Raw genomic sequence first — 13,621 nt, forward strand, 5'->3', positions numbered from 1 at the left:
CTGATTTAAGGATAGCCATCGATTGGTCTGGAGAGGGAATGTCACCAGTCCTACTCCCGGGATTATGGGGTGGGTAATATAATGTACGGTAGCCAGACCCCTCTAGTCTTCATTTCCGGTACACTAACAGCACGGCGTAACATTGATGTGGTCATGGATCCAGTGGTGCGGCCATTTCTCCAAAGTGTCCCAGAAGCCGTTTTTCAACAGGACAACGCCAGGCCGCATGTTACTGCTGCTACTGTGCGCAGCCCGCGTGGCCTAAACGTGGTACCATGGCCTGCAGCGTCTCCGGACTTCTCTCCCATCCAGCACATCTGGGACGTCATTGGTCGGCAAGTGCAAAGGGAGCGGCCGGCAGCCAATCCTGATGATTCGCGTGCCCAAGTGCATTCAGCGCGGCAGAACATTCCTCAGACAGCCATTAATAATCTCATTGATCGCTGCCAAGGTGCGGAAGTGGGGGGATTTCCGTACGTGGCGCTCACACTCCATACTGAATAAACCAAGAGGTTTGTAATATTTTGTTTTCAGTTTTTTTATCATTTGCAGATCAAAAACACGTCTATAGATCCTGTGATCTCCACAATTCCAGAACTTTTCCTTCTTGGTGTTGCAATTTCAATGTTTGATTTGCATGTATATACATATATATATATACACAGCCCCCAGGCAGTGAGAGGGGGTACTTCGATCCACCTCCTTACAAGCTGAACGCTGCCATATCCATGTTCAGCAGACAGAGTAAGCCTGAAGCCGGTGTCTGCAAGGGTTGGCTTATTATATAACGTCAGCTGTAGGCAGCAGCCTCCTGGCACCACAACCATAATTCCTGATGATTATAAATATCAGGTTCTGTACAAAGATCAAACTTCACAGATCCCGGAATATCGTGCATGAGAGTTGTGGAGAAGACAGGGCACCAAAAGAACCCACAAAAAGGTACAGGGGACACTATTATCAGCTATGAAGCCATTGTCTTCATTTATAGGGTACAGGGGTTCTGACTGTGAGATATTATCCACATAAATGAAGGTACAGGGGCCCCGACTGTGAGATACGGAGCTATCATCTCCATACATGACAATACAGGGGCCCCGACTGTGAGATAGCGAGATATCATCTCCTTACATGTAGATACAGGGGCCCCGACTGTGAGATACTGAGATATCATCTCCTTACATGTAGATACAGGGGCCCCGACTGTGAGATACTGAGATATCATCTCCATACATGTAGATACAGGGGCCCCGACTGTGAGATACTGAGATATCATCTCCTTACATGTAGATACAGGGGCCCCGACTGTGAGATACTGAGATATCTCAATACATGTAGATACAGGGGCCCCGACTGTGAGATACTGAGATATCTCCATACATGAAGATACAGGGGCCCCGACTGTGAGATACTGAGATATCATCTCCTTACATGAAGATACAGGGGCCCCGACTGTGAGATACTGAGATATCATCTCCATACATGAAGATACAGGGGCCCCGACTGTGAGATAGCGAGATATCATCTCCTTACATGTAGATACAGGGGCCCCGACTGTGAGATACTGAGATATCATCTCCTTACATGTAGATACAGGGGCCCCGACTGTGAGATACTGAGATATCATCTCAATACATGTAGATACAGGGGCCCCGACTGTGAGATACTGAGATATCATCTCCTTACATGTAGATACAGGGGCCCCGACTGTGAGATACTGAGATATCTCCATACATGAAGATACAGGGGCCCCGACTGTGAGATACTGAGATATCATCTCCTTACATGAAGATACAGGGGCCCCGACTGTGAGATACTGAGATATCATCTCCATACATGAAGATACAGGGGCCCCGACTGTGAGATACTGAGATATCATCTCCTTACATGTAGATACAGGGGCCCCGACTGTGAGATACTGAGATATCATCTCCTTACATGTAGATACAGGGGCCCCGACTGTGAGATACTGAGATATCTCCATACATGAAGATACAGGGGCCCCGACTGTGAGATACTGAGATATCATCTCCTTACATGAAGATACAGGGGCCCCGACTGTGAGATACTGAGATATCATCTCCATACATGAAGATACAGGGGCCCCGACTGTGAGATACTGAGATATCATCTCCTTACATGTAGATACAGGGGCCCCGACTGTGAGATACTGAGATATCATCTCCTTACATGTAGATACAGGGGCCCCGACTGTGAGATACTGAGATATCTCCATACATGAAGATACAGGGGCCCCGACTGTGAGATACTGAGATATCATCTCCTTACATGAAGATACAGGGGCCCCGACTGTGAGATACTGAGATATCATCTCCATACATGAAGATACAGGGGCCCCGACTGTGAGATACTGAGATATCATCTCCATACATGAAGATACAGGGGCCCCGACTGTGAGATACTGAGATATCATCTCTATACATGAAGATACAGGGGCCACGACTGTGAGATATCATCTCCTTACATGTAGATACAGGGGCCCCGACTGTGAGATACTGAGATATCATCTCCTTACATGAAGATACAGGGGCCCCGACTGTGAGATACTGAGATATCATCTCCATACATGAAGATACAGGGGCCACGACTGTGAGATACTGAGATATCATCTCCATACATGAAGATACAGGGGCCCCGACTGTGAGATACTGAGATATCATCTCCATACATGAAGATACAGGGGCCACGACTGTGAGATACTGAGATATCATCTCCATACATGAAGATACAGGGGCCCCGACTGCGAGATACTGAGATATCATCTCCTTACATGAAGATACAGGGGCCCCGACTGTGAGATACTGAGATATCATCTCCTTACATGTAGATACAGGGGCCCCGACTGTGAGATACTGAGATATCATCTCCATACATGAAGATACAGGGGCCCCGACTGTGAGATACTGAGATATCATCTCCATACATGAAGATACAGGGGCCCCGACTGTGAGATACTGAGATATAATCTCCATACATGAAGATACAGGGGCCCCGACTGTGAGATACTGAGATATCATCTCCATACATGAAGATACAGGGGCCCCGACTGTGAGATACTGAGATATCATCTCCATACATGAAGATACAGGGGCCCCGACTGTGAGATACTGAGATATCATCTCTATACATGAAGATACAGGGGCCACGACTGTGAGATACTGAGATATCATCTCCTTACATGTAGATACAGGGGCCCCGACTGTGAGATACTGAGATATCATCTCCTTACATGAAGATACAGGGGCCCCGACTGTGAGATACTGAGATATCATCTCCATACATGAAGATACAGGGGCCACGACTGTGAGATACTGAGATATCATCTCCATACATGAAGATACAGGGGCCCCGACTGTGAGATACTGAGATATCATCTCCATACATGAAGATACAGGGGTCACGACTGTGAGATACTGAGATATCATCTCCATACATGAAGATACAGGGGCCCCGACTGCGAGATACTGAGATATCATCTCCTTACATGAAGATACAGGGGCCCCGACTGTGAGATACTGAGATATCATCTCCTTACATGTAGATACAGGGGCCCCGACTGTGAGATACTGAGATATCATCTCCATACATGAAGATACAGGGGCCCCGACTGTGAGATACTGAGATATCATCTCCATACATGAAGATACAGGGGCCCCGACTGTGAGATACTGAGATATAATCTCCATACATGAAGATACAGGGGCCCCGACTGCGAGATACAGAAATACTAAACCACCTCCTTGAAAACTTCAATTCATTTTCTTTTAGTTATATCTGTTTTGGGGAAACGGGGTGACAGCCGACATGTCTGCAGTTACACCCGGTCACATTAATTACCATTTAGGAGCAGGGGAGTTGGGTGATTCCCCTTTTTGCAGCCATATTTTTGCTCAGGAACAACTGGACAGAAGACTCAGCATTGGTGGCAGCGATCTGTGATTACAGGTGTAGCACTAGATTCATGTACTGACCTCTATGCTGCCATCTACTGGCGGCTTGCTTAATTACACATGTATTGACCTCTATGCTGCCACGTACAGGCCGTCTGCCTAATTACACTTGTAATAAACCCTATGCTGCCAAGTACTGGATGCATCGACCTCTATGCTGCCATCTTCTGGCCGTCCGCCTAATTACACCTATACTGACCTCTATGCTGCCATCTACTGGCCGCCTGTGTAATTAAACATACACGGATCTGCTTCTATCTACCGGGTGTTTCCTTTACTGTCGCACGCTCGCCGGCTTCTCTGTACACGCTTCATCTCTATGGTCTCCAGGGTTGGATTTAGTTCTTCACTTATCAGAATCCCGGGAAACTTTATATTCTCCTTATTTGCCGAGGAAGAGGAAGAGGAAGAGGAGGTGAGAGGTGAGAGGTGAGAGGTGAGAGGTGAGAGGTGTCTCACAGTGGTCGTCATTCTACAGAGACAACAGATCACATATAATCACAGTACAAAGTGTGCAGGTGCCGCTATAATCTACAGGATATAATAGTATAGAGATGGCTGCACAGGTCACATATAGATATAATCTCCATATACAGCAGAGTCACTGTACATGACTAATTCTGAGTTACATCCTGTATTATACTCCAGAGCTGCACTCACTATTCTGCTGGTGGAGTCACTGTGTACATACATTACATTACTTATCCTGTACTGATCCTGAGTTACATCCTGTATTATACTCCAGAGCTACACTCACTATTCTGCTGGTGGAGTCACTGTGTACATACATTACATTACTTATCCTGTACTGATCCTGAGTTATATCCTGTATTATACTCCAGAGCTGCACTCACTATTCTGCTGGTGGAGTCACTGTGTACATACATTACTTATCCTGTACTGATTCTGAGTTACATCCTGTATTATACTCCAGAGCTGAACTCACTATTCTGCTGGTGGAGTCACTGTGTACATACATTACTTATCCTGTACTGATCCTGAGTTATATCCTGTATTATACTCCAGAGCTGCACTCACTATGCTGCTGGTGGAGTCACTGTGTACATACATTACTTATCCTGTACTGATCCTGAGTTACATCCTGTATTATACTCCAGAGCTGCACTCACTATTCTGCTGGTGGAGTCACTGTGTACATTACATTACATTACATTACTTATCCTGTACTGATCCTGAGTTACATCCTGTATTATACTCCAGAGCTGCACTCACTATTCTGCTGGTGGAGTCACTGTGTACATTACATTACATTACTTATCCTGTACTGATCCTGAGTTACATCCTGTATTATACTCCAGAGCTGCACTCACTATTCTGCTGGTGGAGTCACTGTGTACATACATTACATTACTTATCCTGTACTGATCCTGAGTTACATCCTGTATTATACTCTAGAGCAGCACTCACTATTCTGCTGGTGGAGTCACTGTGTACATACATTACATTACTTATCCTGTACTGATCCTGAGTTACATCCTGTATTATACTCCAGAGCTGCACTCACTATTCTGCTGGTGGAGTCACTCTGTACATACATTACTTATCCTGTACTGATCCTGAGTTACATCCTGTATTATACTCCAGAGCTGCACTCACTATTCTGCTGGTGGAGTCACTGTGTACATACATTACATTACTTCTCCTGTACTGGTCCGGAGTTACATCCTGTATTATACTCCAGAGCTGCACTCACTATTCTGCTGGTGGAGTCACTGTGTACATACATTACTTATCCTGTACTGATCCTGAGTTATATCCTGTATCTCTTTATTTTATATAAATTTACAAAACATAAACTGAAAAACAAATACATAACTAATTCCATATAACCAAAAAGTCACAACCCAATTCTTATAAACAAATTTTCTTATATACATCTCTGTATATGAGAAGAGAAAACTATACCAGACCCGGCCACATACACCCCACTCTTATATACTTACATCTACACTTCATCCGAAACTAAACAATAACTAGAATATATACAAACATCATATAAACGTAATCCAAAGTACCAACAGAAAATCCCCCGACCCGCGTCAACCAAGGGCCTAAAGAAACAACATAATAATGATGATAATAATCAAACAACAACATAATAATGATAACAAATAAAATAATAATAATAACAAAAACAATCCAAAATATAATAATACTAATCCCAATTTTTTTTATTTTTTTATTTTTTTATTTTTTTTTATCCTTTTTTTTTTTTTTTTTTATATATATATATTTTTTAATCACACTATACACATCCTGACTTTCCCTAACCTTACCCTTCTTACCTAAACTCCACCACCCCAGCCAGCATCTCGCCTCATGTCCTCTCACGTCCGCATAGTCCAGATGCTGGCCCCCACCACCACACCCAACACCCCAGCCCAGCCCCCCGCCCCATGTCCTCCCATGTCCGCATAGTCCGGGGCTGGGTCAGGCAAACCCCCCCCCCCCCCCCCGACCCCCTCCCAACCTATCTATTAACCCCCTTAAGTCTATCCCTATTCTAACAACATTTCTACATTATAATACAATACACGTCACCAACCTGTCCAAATACCAAAACCATATACAAAATACACCGTACCCGAAAGCACCAAGTTCGGTCGCTTGTAAACCTTTTTCCTGCCATTTCAATCCTAAACAAAACAAAAATCTTCCAGTGCTTACCTAGCCCATCACCAGATAGAGAGAGGGGAAAGCCCCCCCAGCACCCCCCCAGAGGCCAAGGTACCACATCCACCGCTGCACCCTCCCTATCGCTTGCCCTATCTCCTTACCCTATTACTAACCCTTTCTTGACCCTATTGAAAGCTGACCCTATGCTGACCCTCACCTTTCCCTTATTCCGAGTCCTATCGCTATATTTTTTTTTGGTGCCTCAGCGGAACGCAGACCCCCACCTCCAGTTGAGCACCGGTGACGACCCCCCCCCTCCCTCATGAAGGCAGACACATTAAGGCACCCAAAAGGAAAAGCCCCTCCAAAGACGAGAGGCTTTGGATGCTCCCAATCTGCCAACCTCCAAAGAATGCACCTTCACCAGGTCACCCATGATATTGCTAACAACCTCATCCACTAGGAGGATTTTCTTCTGGGTAGAAACTAGACATCGTGCATTCCACATAAAGTGCCTGACCACTATACTGACTAGAAACAAGGTGCAATGGTCCCTACCACCGAGGTCTCCGAACACTCCATAGGCCCACCCAGCATAGGAGAGGCTGGTTAGGCCTGGCCAACCAATGGAGGCTCCCACCCTTTTGTATACCTCTGTATTGAAAGGGCAATGAAGCAGGAAATGCTCCATGCTTTCCAGCACTCCGCCACACTCCTCCCGGGGGCAATCCCGATCATCAGAGCTTCTGCACTTTAGATTGTCCCTCACATACAGTCTCCCATGGAAGCAACGCCAAGCCAGATCCCAAAACTTCTGGGGAATCCTCGCTGAATTTAAAAGTTTTAATCCCACCCCGAGGTCACTACTTGGGCAGTCTTTGAGCGCCAGGGGCTTCTGGAAGTGCGTCATCCGGACCCTCCTGTCAAGAAATTTTCTCGACATGGTCCTGATCTCCCACACCTCCAGACCCCACCGGCGAACAATCTTCAGCGCCAGGGTGGCATAAGCCGGGAGATGTCCGTGAGGTGTACGCAGGTCTTTCACTTGCCCTCCTCTCTCCCATTCCTGGAAGAAAGGCCGAAACCACCCCCTGCAGGAGGATATCCACCAAGGAGCCCTCTCTTGCCAGAGGTTTGCCAGGTTGATCTTAACAAAGGTGTTCACTAGGAACACCACCGGGTTAACCATACCTAACCCGCCTAGTGTCCTTGGTAGGTAAGTAACCTCCCTCTTGATTAGGTTGAGCCTGTTCCCCCATAACAGCTGGAAGAACAGGCTATAGACCCGAGTCCAGAGAGGTTCTGGCAAGATGCACACACTGCCCAGGTAAAGCAACATGGGCACCAGGTAGGCCTTGGCCAAGTGAACCCTTTCCCTCAGGGTTAAGGACCAACCCTTCCATTGGTCGACCTTCTGGGCAACTAGATTCAGCCTATCCTCCCAGTTCTTCTTGGGGTAATCACCCGGGCCAAATTCGACTCCTAAGATCTTAGCAGACCCCTGAGGCTCTGGAAGGGTGTCCGGGAGATCAAAACCAGGATCTCCTCCTCCCAGCCAGAGACTTTTGCACTTATCCCGGTTGATCTTGGACCCAGATGCCAATGAGTAACGCTCCACTTCCGACATCACCCACTCTGCCTCCCCTCTCGAGGAGACAAAAATGGAGACGTCGTCTGCGTACGCAACCACCCTCTGAGTGGCCTCCGGCCCCTCCAGGCCGGCCCCGACTCCCGCCAATGGCCCACGATCGATCCTTTTAAGAAAAGGATCAATTGCGAACGCATATAGCAAAGGGCTCAAGGGACAACCCTGGCGGACACCAGACCCAACCTCAAAGGGAGTTCCAACCCAACCGTTCACCAGCGCAAAAGTCTCAGCCCCAGTGTATAAGGTCTGTAGCCAATTGACAAACCCCCCCGGTAGGCCGTACCTCAGAAGGACCGACCAGAGGTACTCGTGGTCCACCCGGTCAAAAGCCTTGGCCTGGTCCAAGGACAGGATGTACCCCTCCCACCGACCAGAATTTCCCTGCTCCACTGCCTCTCTGACACTGAGGACAGCACTAAATGTGCTGCGGCCTGGAACAGAGCAATGCTGGACCGGCGAAAGGAGCCGGGATGCAAACTTCACCAGCCGATTAAACAGCACCTTTGCGAGAACCTTTCTGTCCGTATTGAGCAGCGCTATGGGACGCCAATTCTCAATACGGGTCGAGTCTTTACCCTTCGATAAAACGATCAAGGCCGACCCCCTCATTGACATTGGCAAAGTACCCGAGGAAAGGCACTCATTAAACACCTCAGTCAAGAGGGGAACTAGGGTTCCTTTAAAAGTCTTATAAAACTCGGATGTTAAGCCATCCGGCCCTGGCGATTTTTTTGAGGGCAAGCCCATCAATCGCCAATCCCACTTCCTCTTCCTTGATCGAATCTATCAAAACACCGAGAGAGGGGTCTACCCCTGGCTCAGGGATGGTTTCAGCCAGGAAAGCCGACATCTCGTCTCGGTTTGGATCTTGCTTCCCCAAGAGGTGCGAGTAGAAGGATCTGACGACCTCCAAGATCCCTGATTTGGATCTCTTCAGAGATCCTGTACTATCAATCAGTCCTGTCACAACCTTACGACTCACTGACATCTTACAGTTCCTGTAGGGGTCGGGCGAGCGGTACCTCCCGAAATCCCTCTCAAGAACTAAAGATGTGTGCCTATCATACTGACACCTCCTGAGCAAAGCTTTCACCACGGAGATCTCCTCCCCACTACCCCCGGTTGAGACCAGATGTTCGAGTTTCCTCCTCAGTTCCTGATATAGGCGGTACCTACTCATGGACCTGAGGCTCGAGAGCCTGCGGAAAAATCCTGCCACCCGGACTTTAAACAACTCCCACCACTCAGACTTAGTACCACTGAGATCCAACAAAGGTACCTGGCTCTGAAGAAAATCCTCAAAGGCCTGTCTTATCTCCGCTTCTTCCAAGAGAGTAGAATTCAGCCTCCATATACCTCTTCCCATCTGGAGGGACTCTGCAATGTTCAAAGAGAAAATAATCATACAGTGATCGGAGAACTCCACCTCAACAACGGACACTGGTGAAGAGATGGCTTCCTCCTTCAAAAAAAACCTGTCTATCCTAGACCTACAACTACCTCTACGATAGGTGAAACCCGAGTGGCCTGGGGTATGCCTGATGTGGATATCCACCAGGCGAGCATCGCTAACTATATTTTTTAATGCTACACTATCGTAGGTCAATTTTTTATCTCCGGAACCTCCTCTATCTCGGGGTCTCATGACAGTATTGAAGTCCCCTCCAAAGATAACTTGTCGACCTGAAAAAAGGAAAGGCTTAATCCTCATGAAGAGATTTTTACGGTCCCATTTGCTCTGGGGTCCGTATATATTGATTAGTCTTAATTCCTGTCCCCTCATGAGGACATCTAAGATCAAGCACCTCCCCATTTCTAACTCAATCATCCGTCGGCATGTTACCGGTGCGGTGAAAAGGACCGCCACTCCGCTATAGGGCTCAGCCGCAAGAGACCAGTAGGAGGGCCCGCGTCGCCACTCCCTCCTAGATTTAACGACGTCTGCCAAAAGTGACAGCCTGGTCTCCTGCAAAAACAAAATGTCGGCTTCAACTCGGCCAAGAAAATCAAAGGCTGCAAATCTCGCCCTATCTGACTTAATGCTGGCAACGTTAATTGATGCCAGCGTCAACGGAGTGGGTGCCGCCATCATGGATGTTTGAGTTAGACGGCTTTCTTCTTCCCACCCCCCCCTCTATCTGATGAGGACCCCCCTTCTTTGCCTCGCTTCTTGCAAACTGAGGAGTCCATATTCACCACCCTATTCCCATCTTCATCCCCAAGTACCGGGTCAACCTCCCCCTCTGGGGGCAACGGCCCCTGCAGCAGGGGAGGCTCAACGACTCTAGGGTGCCCTACCATGCCCTCCCTCTTAGTATGAGAGGCTGGAATGTCCACGAGAGCATGGTATCGATCAGTAGAGCGCACCAGGGGGGTACAGGATTTACCTTCCTGGGCCAGGGCGGGGCCAGATGTATTTGGCCCTTGGGTTTTGCCCGGTGTCCCTTTTGCTGTAGGCTGAGTCCTCTCTTCCTCTCCCACACTTTCATAGTGGGAGGACTGAGAGTCCTCAGCCCTCTGCTCCCTTTGGATCCTCCTCATCTCCCCATTCAATTCGGCCTCCCCAGGGGCATCAGATTCAGGGGGGGCATCCAGATCCGAATCAGAGGTTGTCCCAGTTTCCTGGAGCGCCCTCCAAATCCTCTCCTTCCTTCGCTTCTCCGCCCTTCTCTGGCGAGAAGGGGGACCCTTCTTTGCATTCTTCCCTTGCCCCTGTGCCCCATCGTCCCTGCCCGCACCCTCACCCACGGAGGCCTCCCTCCTTTCATCCTCCGCAGGTTTGGAACAAGCATTGACAATAGAGCGAGGACACCGACTGAACGGGTGACCTAAGTCACCACACAGGTTGCACCGAATACGGTCACACGATGCGGCTAGATGACCAATCCCCCCACAATGAGCACACTTCTGCACCTTGCAGCCTGCACTCAAATGTGAGGGGTCGCCACACCGGTGACACAACTTCGGCTGCCCCTGGTAGAAGACAAGGATCCGATCTCTTCCCAGGAAAGCAGATGATGGTATGTGGGACACCGTCTGTCCCAGACGCTTTAGTTTAACCATGAACGTCCAGGCCCCTGACCAGATGCCAAACTCATCCATGTTCTTCCGTGGCATCTCTACTACCTCTCCGTACCTTCCCAACCAGGTCATGATATCAATACAAGAGAGTGACTCATTACGGGTAAGAACGGTCACTCTCTTGGGACCACTTTGGCGAGAAATTGCTTGTGCAGCAAAGTCTCGCCAGCCAGGCTCGTCCTTCATCAGCTCGTAGTTCCCCCAGAAGACCTCAAGGCCCCCTAGGTGAACAAAGCTGATGTCAAACTCGACTGAGCCATGAGGATGTATCAAGGCAAAGATGTCACTCGCCTTGAAGCCCATCCCCAGCAGCAGCTCCACCACCCTCTTTCTGGGAGGGCACGCATCATTGCCACGCCACCGGAGACGGACCACATTCCTCCTGGCTACAGCCTGCCCGGCTGTTGGGAGCGACCACTGATCTCCTCGTTGCTCTCGGAAGGCATTTAGACCATATCTGTCTATCCAGAAAGACAGGTCCTTCTGCACTCCCCCTATGGTTATGGTTTGCTTTCCCTCTCTTAAAGCGTCCAAGAGACGTTGTTGCAAGTTACCGTCCCCGGACCTTGAGGATGAAGATGGGTGGGCCCGCTGTCCCCCCGCTGCCACACCAGCATAAGACCTGCCGGATGTCACAGCAAGAGGAGCGCCAGGCCCATTGCCCCTGGTTGATACCCCATCCCCACCACCCACCACCTCACCACCTACAGACACAGCACTCAACACCCCATTACCAGCAGACATTCCAGCAACTTTATTTACAGACACCTGCATACCCCCAGCAGTTCCCACATCCACAGCCGCAACTTTTTTATTTAACCCACCAGGTCCCCCTGCAGTCATCCTTCTGGCCAGGCCTGGTTCTATGTTATGTATTTTTTCTGTACATTTTGTGTGGGTAGACACTGCTTCAGTCTCCGCATCATCAGGCACCTTTGCAGGGACGCCACCAGATGTTATAAGCGGTGTCCCCGCTGTGCCCTCCGCCTCATTAACCTCCATCTTTTCTATGTGCGGAACATTTTTGGGAAAGGGGCCACCGCCGCCCCCGACGCCAGCAGCCCCCTTCTCGCCTACACCACTTTTCAGTGATGCGGACGAAGGAGCCACTGATGTCACTGGAGCCGCCTCCGGCGCCGGACCACTCCCCCCTCCCACAGAGGAGTGGCCAACAGAGCCGGAGCCCCCTCTGTGACCGCCCTTGTCCGGAACGTCTGACGGCTTTACTGCGACACCGACAGACTTCCGGCTTTCAGACACCACATCCGGTTTCTGGTTTACCCGTTCTCCAGACCGCTGACTCGCATCAGAGACCAGTTTCCCGGGCTCGCCATTAACCGGACACGGGGACACACCCCCTGGCGTCACCAGGCCACCAGTACCGCCCCCTTTGCAGGGGTTGGCGTCCGGCGCCATTTTGACCACCACGTGTTCTAATGCCGGACCCGTAACACTCTCCCCGCATTCCCGCTCCAGCCCCACTGCAGAGGCTTGAGCTGGGGGTCTTGCGGGACCTGCGCTCTGATCCTGACTTGCATCAGGCTCAGAGCACAGGAAGGATCTTGCTGTGTACACCATTTTAAATGAACCTTCAGCAGATTTTTTTTCCTTTGTCTTTTTTTTCTTCTTAAATTTTTTTTTCTTTTGCTTTTCCTCCTCTGCGGGTAACTCCGCACCGAAACAAAATCCCTGGAAGGATACCGGCGACTCCACGTTACGGATCTGTGTAAGTAATCCTGGAGGCCGCTCACTGTCAGTATCAAAACTCTCCTGATTTCTCCCAGCTGTGAGTCCACCCTCCTCCTCCTCACTGCTCCTGGGTGCCTCAGAATCTGAGCCTTCTCTGGACTTTACATTTTCACTCTCCATTTTCTCCACCACATTTTCCTTTGCTGTGTCTGGGGCTCTGCTGTCTTCCTCCACACTTTCTATTTTTATAGGTTCTGCCATCTCGGCAAACCTCTCTTCATTTTTTAATTTTTCACCAAACACCCCTCCGCCTGCCAAAATCTCCTCACGTCTCTCTTCCACTTCTTTTATTTCCTCCAACAAGGATTTCACGTTTAAAAGGTATCGGGACCTCTTACCTCCTGAGGCTTTTGCAGCTCTTCCTCTGGCGACCGCCAAGTCCGCACGGAGCCGTTGCAGCGACTTCCTGAGGTCCCGATACTCCTCCAACCGCATAGCCAGACGGGAGCTGAAGTTCTCCACCGTCTCTCCGGTCCTCAGCTGTCCCCATTCCTCCACACGACCGTCATCCAAATGTCTGGACGGCGCTGGTCCT

The 13,621-nt window shown here is 49.2% G+C and overlaps 1 protein-coding gene across 1 annotated transcript in view; it reads left to right on the forward strand.

The window, feature by feature from the left end:
- The first annotated feature begins 4,374 nt into the window (after positions 1-4,374).
- The window catches only part of ABCC10 (ATP binding cassette subfamily C member 10), a 67,099-nt gene continuing 57,852 nt past the window's right edge, over positions 4,375-13,621 (forward strand). Inside the window, exon 1 of the mRNA XM_075863543.1 lies at positions 4,375-4,393. The gene's annotated coding sequence lies outside the window, so the exon portion shown is untranslated. The remainder of the gene's footprint in view (positions 4,394-13,621) is intronic.

This window comes from Rhinoderma darwinii, chromosome 4 (assembly GCF_050947455.1).
Source record: "Rhinoderma darwinii isolate aRhiDar2 chromosome 4, aRhiDar2.hap1, whole genome shotgun sequence".
NCBI lineage: Eukaryota > Metazoa > Chordata > Amphibia > Anura > Rhinodermatidae > Rhinoderma > Rhinoderma darwinii.